The 7926-nt window shown below is 43.6% G+C and overlaps 1 long non-coding RNA gene across 2 annotated transcripts; it reads left to right on the forward strand.

Moving 5' to 3' along the window:
- The first annotated feature begins 277 nt into the window (after window positions 1-277).
- Window positions 278-6140, forward strand: LOC133260352 (uncharacterized). 2 transcript variants are annotated; one of them, XR_009740777.1, is made up of 3 exons: window positions 278-3290; window positions 3821-3945; window positions 5496-6140. It is a non-coding gene; the product is annotated as an uncharacterized LOC133260352 (long non-coding RNA). The 2 variants fall into 2 exon arrangements; XR_009740778.1 differs by having other exon boundaries at window positions 278-3234.
- The last annotated feature ends 1786 nt before the right edge of the window (window positions 6141-7926 follow it).

Below are 7926 nucleotides of genomic sequence, written 5' to 3' on the forward strand. Positions count from 1 at the left end.
GCCTGGGAAGTCCCATGGACAGAGGAGCCTGGCGGGACTACAGTCCACAGGATAGCAAAAGAATCAGACACGGCTTAGTGACTCAACAGTAACAACAACAACAATGCCCCTATGTAACCTCTGCCTGTGTCCAGACAGCCCAAGGCTCCGGCTGCAAGCTGACTACAAGGATGCACACGGTTCAGCACTACACGGCGTAGGTGGTCCTCGTATGTGGCTGCATTCTTCAGTGCTGCGCGTCATTTTGAGTCCTTTGAATTGCATTCCATGTGTGAGTGTTACCTGCCTACTTACCTGATCAGGGAGATCCTGATCGGTAGACTCAGTGTTTAATTCACCTGTGTCCCCTGACCCATAGTAAGTGTCCCAGTAATGGCTGAAGCATGAAGAAAACTTCCTCTGTCTGCCTCTTGCTAGACTCCAGCAGACACTGGAAGCTGGTGGGAGGTCTGTGTATCCAAAAATAAAACTGATAGCAGCAGAGCCTGTAATTTGGCTTGCCTGAGAGAGGTGGGTGGAACAAACAGAGGGCACAGCCATGGAACCTGTGGCTTGCCTGTAGCCAGACTTCCGAGAAACTTATGCTAGATTAATTAAAATTGTATACCAAAATAGTTCCATCCATTAATTCACTTCCACTGACAAGCAGAATTGATAGTCTTGCATACTTTAAGCAAAATGTTTTCTACATTTCCATAGTTCTTATTCTCGCTTAAGTTTTCTTTTGCAATTTCCCGAGACAGCATCTTGTGAAACATGTTAAATGATCCAATATGTGTATATGAAAATAATTTGCTCCCATTTCACTCCATGAATTAGGAGTCCAGATCTCAGCTGACTGCTGATAATATGCATCTTTTTTGTAACATGTATTTATTTATTGGGCAGCACCCTGTCTTAGCTGGGTCTTGTATGATCTTTGTTGTGACATTTCAACTCTTAGTTGTGGCATGTGGGGTTCAATTCCCTGACCAGGGTCTAAATCCAGGTCTCCTGTATTGAGAGCAAGGGGTCTTAGCCACTACACTACTCGGAAGGTCCCCCCCTTTCTAAAAAATTGATTAATTTATTTGGCTGTGCCCTGTCTTAGCTTGCATCTCTTAAAAAATATGCATCACAGGTGGGCTCAGCCCAGCAAGAAATATTTGCTTCAGTTTATACTCAACGTATGATTAACATTTCTGAAATTAAGATTGGTTTGTGTGTTTTGTTAGTTTACTGTGTAAACCTGAGTTAATTGCTTCCAAAGTTCTATATTTCAGTGATGTCCTAGAGGAAAGGTCAGCAAACTATGGCCCACAGGTCAAATCCAGCCTGCCACCTGTTTTGGTGAAAAAGGTTGTTTTGGAACCCACAGCTACACCTGTTCGTTTATGTATTATCTGTACTGGCTTTCACACTACAGCAGCAGGATTGAGTAGATGCACCAGAAACTATACGACCCATAGAGCTGAACATATTTACTATCTGGCTCTTCATAGGAAAATGCACTGTTGATGTTTGAACGGCCTATATAAATTAGTGCCCCGTGGCTGCCCAGTCTGATGAACTCACCTAATCTGACATGGCAGAACAAAGAAGCTCAAAAGATAAGTAGTGAAAGTGAAAGTTGCTCAGTTGTATCTAACTCTCTGAGACCCCATACAGTCCATGGAATTCTCCAGGCCAGAATACTGGAGTGGGTTGCTGTTCCCAACCCAAAAGACTAGTAGAGATAAGTCCAGTATTCTTGGGCTTCCCTTGTGGCTCAGCTGGTAAAGAATCACCTGCAATGCAGGAGACCTGGGTTCGATCTCTGGGTTGGGAAGATCCCCTGGAGAAGGGGAATGGCAACCCACTCCAGTGTTCTGACCTGGAGAACTCCATGGACTATATAGGCCATGGGGTTGCAAAGAGTCGAACACGACTGAGTGACTTTCACTCACTCAAATAAATGGCAGGGGGAGCAGCCCTGAGCCTGGAAAGCCATCAGTCAGGGAGGAATCTGTTGTATTTGAGGAATCAAAAGGAGGCTGCCTTGATCAGAGCTGAGAGTCAGAAAGAGTTGTTCACGGTGAGACTGTAAAAGCCCGCCAAAGCCATATCACACAAAGCCTTGTAAATCATGAAATTTCCAGATATTTTGACCATTTTAGACTTTGAACGTCCCGAGAATGCATTGAAAGTTAAAACTACAGAGTGTGGTGTCTTTTGTCACTTTCGTATCTTGTGTCCATGAGCTTGAAGTTGGAGCGCTGTCAGCTTTCCCCTTGCCAAGATGGCCGCTGATGTTTTGGGATTCACCCCAGTCAGCCTGGAACATGTCCTCTTATTCTGGATGTGCGGCTGCCCTCCAGCCCACCATGGGAAAGCGCAGTGGGGGAATCGACCATTCTCTGAGGGCCGGTGAGCACAGATCTGGCCAACACCTTCTGGCTTCACGAGTCTCCATTCCAGAGCTTCCATGAACCTCAGAGACCATGTCAGATTTGACTGGAGTGGGCGTGAGAGGGGAGAAGTCAGACCCACAAAGTCTGGTCTTATCGTGTCACCTCTCAAGTGCTGATGTTATGGGGTCCACCGAGCACAAAAGCAGCAGGCTGAACTCTCAGAAAACAGAGACAAAAAGAAATATATGGGAAATTAGTTAGAAGGAGATTTGAGTTTTAACTTTCAACCTCCCAAGCTGTGTGAGATGTAGGCAACTGGCTGCCTCTCTCTGAGCCTGAGTTTCCCTGTCTATTAAAGGAGGATACCAATATTAAGCTGGTAGAATTATGGTGATTATATGAGATGAGATACTAGTGCAGAGTCTGGCGGCAGAACCACTGATTATTGATCAGGGATGATTTCACTGGCCTTTGGCTAGATTGTTTGCAGATCTCTTTCTCTTCCTCTGAAGGGACACATATTACACAGAATATTTGGCTGGACTGGGCTGGCAGTGGAGCAACGTCACATGCTTGCACTGGGCGGCCCGGGATTACATCAGAGACAGCATCCGCGCCTGTGCTCCCCCAGTGCGTCTCTCCCCGCCTTCAAATGAGGCCTCCTCCGTCTGTCACAAAGTCCAAGAAAAGGTTCCGGTCCCTTGAGGTTGGAGAAGAAAGCAGCTGCAAAGAAACAAGCTATTAATATTAATGTTCCAGGAAAAAGAGAAGAGAGAAAGGACACGAGCGCCCAGAAAGAATGACTCCATCTGGCTTTGATGTGTTCCTTTCCACAGGATGGCAGCAGCCCGGAGAATACTGAATAGTGAGGAGGAGGGAAGAGAGGAGGTGGAGGTGGCCTGGCAGCATCTGAGGGATTATGTGAGCTGTGGGGAGTCGGTTCTGTCTAGACAAAAAGTCAGCCAGCCACGCCGCCATCTGCAACTATCAGAGAACAAGCCAGCAAGGGAAAGGGGAGTCCCTGGGAGCCCTGTTTGTTCCAGTGAGCGGGTGTAGGATATTCTTTGTAAAGGACTATTGTTGTGCTAAACCTGGGGAGAGGGGGCACCTGGTATTACTGAGACTCTTCCCAAAGGTCTGCTTTTTTGTGGATCTCTTCAGGCAAAGGTATTCTTTCTTTGCCTCTCCATTGAGGTCCTGTGATACCTTTTAATTTCTCACATGGGTATCTTGTGTGATACTTAAGAGGTCAATCTGCAGTTTGACCTAGATTTAGTTCCTACCTGTATGTCTCTCTGGCCTTGCATGGTGGGCAAATCACTCTGAGGGCCTCTGTTTTCTCTTCTGTAAGTAGTGTAAGAAGTAGTGAGGTAGTAGTTTGTGTATAGGCTCTAACAGCAGTGGCTGGTCTTACGACTGCTAGAGACTGTTTTTTCTCTTCCCCAAACCAGAGACAGCAGAGGGCAAGGCGGTGAAGGAGTGACAGCAAATGGAAACATCTCAGGATAATCACTTACTAGCTGCACAGATGTTTCATATTCTGCTGAAGGAAGCAAGTTTCCTTGGAATACTTGAGGTAAAGCCTCTGTATGTTGAGTGAACTTTGACCCTTTTGCACAGTAGTAACTGAGACTCAACCTGCCAACTCCACAGAAGTAATAGAGATCTCAACACATGAAGAAGCATTTCAGACTAGATCAGCTGAGAGGTGTGACATTTAATTTAAAGAATTTAAGAATTGATAATTTGTGACATGTTGGAGGTGTTAGCTACTATGATTAGTGTGATAATCACATTGCATAAGTAAATGTTTCAGATCAACTTGTTGTGCATCTTAAACTTACACAATATTGTTTGTCAATTATATCTCAATTTAAAAAATAACTGAGAAAAGGCAAAAGGAAGAGAAATTAGATGAGAGCTTAGACTATGTCTGGCTAACTATTTTCATTTCCTTTGTGATGAGGAATGATGGTTGGGTAGCAGAAACCCACCAAACAGTATCTGTAGTCTGTTGTACAATATAAAAATTTAGTCCATTGTTCAGTAAACCCTATTTACCATATTATATAGTGGCAATAGTCGTGTTCAGTTATATCTTTTGATCGTCTTTGTAGAAGCTCACATTAAAGAACCCTTTAGGTATGAAATTCATCTGGTTAGGACCATACCTGAATATTGTTGACAACATTCAGTTGCCCAGAGACAGGAAAATCTTATTAGGCAAATCCCCTTAAGAATGCAGCATTAGAGAAAATATGTCCTTAAGCAATCTTGGAATGGAGAGTTTCCTCCCAAACAAGTTGTAAAACCCCCCGGTGGCTGAGAGGTTAAAGTGTCTGCCTGCAGTGCAGGAGACCTAAGTTTGATCCCTGGGTCTAGAAGATCCACTGGAGAAGGAAATGGCAACCCACTCCAGTATTCTTGCCTGGAGAATCCCATGGACGGAGGAGCCTGGTGGGCTACAGTCCACAGGGTCGCAAAGAGTTGGACACGACTGAGCGACTTCACTTTCACTTTTCCTTCTAAGAGAAAAGACTGAAAAAATTGGCTACATAAAATTATAACATTTCCGTCCAGGAGAAAAAGTGTAATGAATGACACTTAAAAGACTGTTTTTCTCAACAGATAAAATGAAAGTGAAAGTTGCTCAATCATGTCCAACTCTTTGAAACCCCATGGACTATACAGTCCATAGAATTTTGTAGGCCAGAATACTGGAGTGGGTAGCTTTTCCCTTCTCCAGGGGATCTTCCCGACCTAAGGATCGAACCCAGGTCTCCTGCATAATGAGCTATTACAAATTAGTAAGAGATCATTTGGTCAAAAGAAACATGAGTAAGCTGATTGATTAAAAAAAAATCAAATTGGCTTATTAGCATATGGAAAAATGCTCAGCATCATGTATAATTAAAGAAATGAACATTACACCACCAGTGAGGAGTTTGTCCAGGTTGGATTGGTTTGTCAGTTTGATTATCATCATATTGGTGAGGTGTGAAGAAATAAGAATTTTTATCAAGAACAGATACAGATTTTTGGAGGGCAATTTGACAGTAACTATCAAATTTAATACAAATGCTTGGTCAAGGACTAATATTTTATTTTTATTTTTTGAACTGCAAGAATTCCCTCATCATTTATTCTTCAGAAATCGAGACACAGTGTGGAAGAGAGGATGCATGCCTTTGCTTTCTGGCCTCCGTGGGATCACAAGAGGAAAGAGAACACTGACCGCTATCAGTACAGAAAGTATTTTTATAGAAGGGAGGAGGAGCTTTCCACCCCGTTTGTAAGACCTGGTCTGAAGGAGAGGGGCCAGACCCCAGGGTCCTCTTGAAGGACTAATATTTTAAATACGGTGTTTTACCCACGCATATGCACAGATGAACGTGTACTTGGATTGTTTTGTAGTATGTAAAGTTAGCACCAAAGACCAGCGGCGAATTCAGTCAGGAAGATACTGTGAAGTAAAGTACTGTAAATCTATAAAATGGAATACTACACAGCTCTGACAAAGATGACAAAGAACAATATGTGTGTGTGTCTGAAATATGTATATTTTGAAATGTGTGTGTGAAATATATATGGTCTTGAGATTCAGTTAAATTAATTATGTCCTTTTATACCCATCTTTAACCTTTCTTTGTTGCAAGTGTGCTACATATGTAAAATTGCACAAAGCAGAATACACAGCTCAATGAATGAGAACAAAATGAATATCATGTAACTGCTAATCTGATGAAGAAAGAGAACTCTGTCTATACCCTTTCTTTTCGTCTACAAGCTCATGGATAATTTCCGTCATTCAAAGCTTCTATTTCCCTACCTATGATTGGGAACACTGAAAATCGTTAACACCACTGTTCTCTCCTATCTGACAATGTCTTCGTGAGAATCACATGACTTAATGTTAATGTTGTTCTTCTAAGTGACAGAGAGCTCTGCAAATGAGGATGAAGATGGCCATTCAGTCTGATAGATGTGTGAAGCCTGCAAGGACATCATGCTTGCAGTTGTCCTTAAGCCTTCCCTTCCTTGGGAAGACAGAATGTAAGGAAAAGAGTGGTATTCTGAACGAGACAATCTGTTGGTCATCATCCTTCCAGTAAATTTGACTTGAAGCCATATAGTCCAACCTGTGAATGAGAATGCACAAACTTCCTAATTGTTCTGAATCTCTGACTTTTGGCAGGACACTGCCGAACTGGAGCCATTCAAGCTTTTGGGAGAATTTCCCAGAGCCGTGACCTTGTAGGAATGGTCTTCAGTGACTAGGGGAAGGGGTCCCTTACCAGTAATTGCTAGGGATGTGAAATAATACATGTGCCCTGCCAGGTTGCATTCTAGCTATGTGACCTCTGACGAGTCATTTAACCTCACTGAGCCTGAATTACCTACCTTCTTGAGGATGTACATAACCCCAACCTACCTAACCCTAACCTCACAAGGTGCTGTGAGTGTCCCCGTGAGATGGTTCATATAAACTTCTCCCTGAGGTTCCTCACTTGACCAGTACTCAGAACTGTTTGCTGTGTAAACTGTCTTGGAATATCTAACTGGGTCATCACGGTGAGTGAGACTGCAGCATGTGGGCCTATATGTTTCTTACACATGAACACAGGCAGCCAGGTATGGACGTGGAGAGTGGGGTGATGGTTTTCTGACTCAGAAAACCACGATTTAGCCCTCAGCTCTCCATTGCTCCTAAGTAGGTCTTTCATGTATGAAGTCACAGGGTCTTTGTACACTCAAGATAGTGACACATGGGGCTTGCAGTGCAAAGACCAGGATCTGTCAGGCTTATATAGAAGAAATAAGAGTATGAAGTGAATGCCAAGGCTTTATGTTTGTGTGGGTAGGATGTGGAGAGCAGAGGGGAGAGAGAGAAAGGCACAGAAGTAGAAATGTATAAAGCTTGACTTTTGGCACCAGAAAGATTGGAATGGAATGTTCTTTAAGAGGAACACTAGAGAGCCCAGCAAGATGTATATTTGGGGGACCTCTCTGGAAGTCTTTGATGCCAGTCTAGGCACTTAGCATTGATCTCCTAGATAGTAGAAAAGAGCCACTGAAGGTTCTTAAACAGGGATGTGACAGGTCTCAAGCCCAGGAGGTAAAACTGAATTAGCAAATTAGTTAGGAAACAAGATAGTTGTTACCCACAACTAAGGCATTATTATGTTCCGCTCAAGAATAATCCCCTGGCACAGAGCCTCATGTTCTCAACAGACGCCTGCTGAATTTTTATTTTGAATATAAAATTGCTGTAGCCCAGATGTCATTTGGCCTCCCCAGCTTTTTCATATAAAGTGATGTGACATTTTAAATCTGAAGCAAGTGACTTTAAATCTTTCTCTTGCACAGACCCAGTCCAAGGGGTGAGATGAGTTTAGACGTGACGGCAGCCCTCCATCCTCCTCACTCCCCCTCAAATGGGCCACGGGGCCTGGGTTAAGCCCCACTTCCTATTCCTCTGGTTCTTTCTCTGATACTGCCTATCACCATGTGCCAACCCCTCCAGGCTTTCCAGACTTCCACAGCGAGTGTGGTGCAA

The sequence above is a fragment of the Bos javanicus genome, chromosome 14, assembly GCF_032452875.1.
Source record: "Bos javanicus breed banteng chromosome 14, ARS-OSU_banteng_1.0, whole genome shotgun sequence".
Taxonomy (NCBI): domain Eukaryota; kingdom Metazoa; phylum Chordata; class Mammalia; order Artiodactyla; family Bovidae; genus Bos; species Bos javanicus.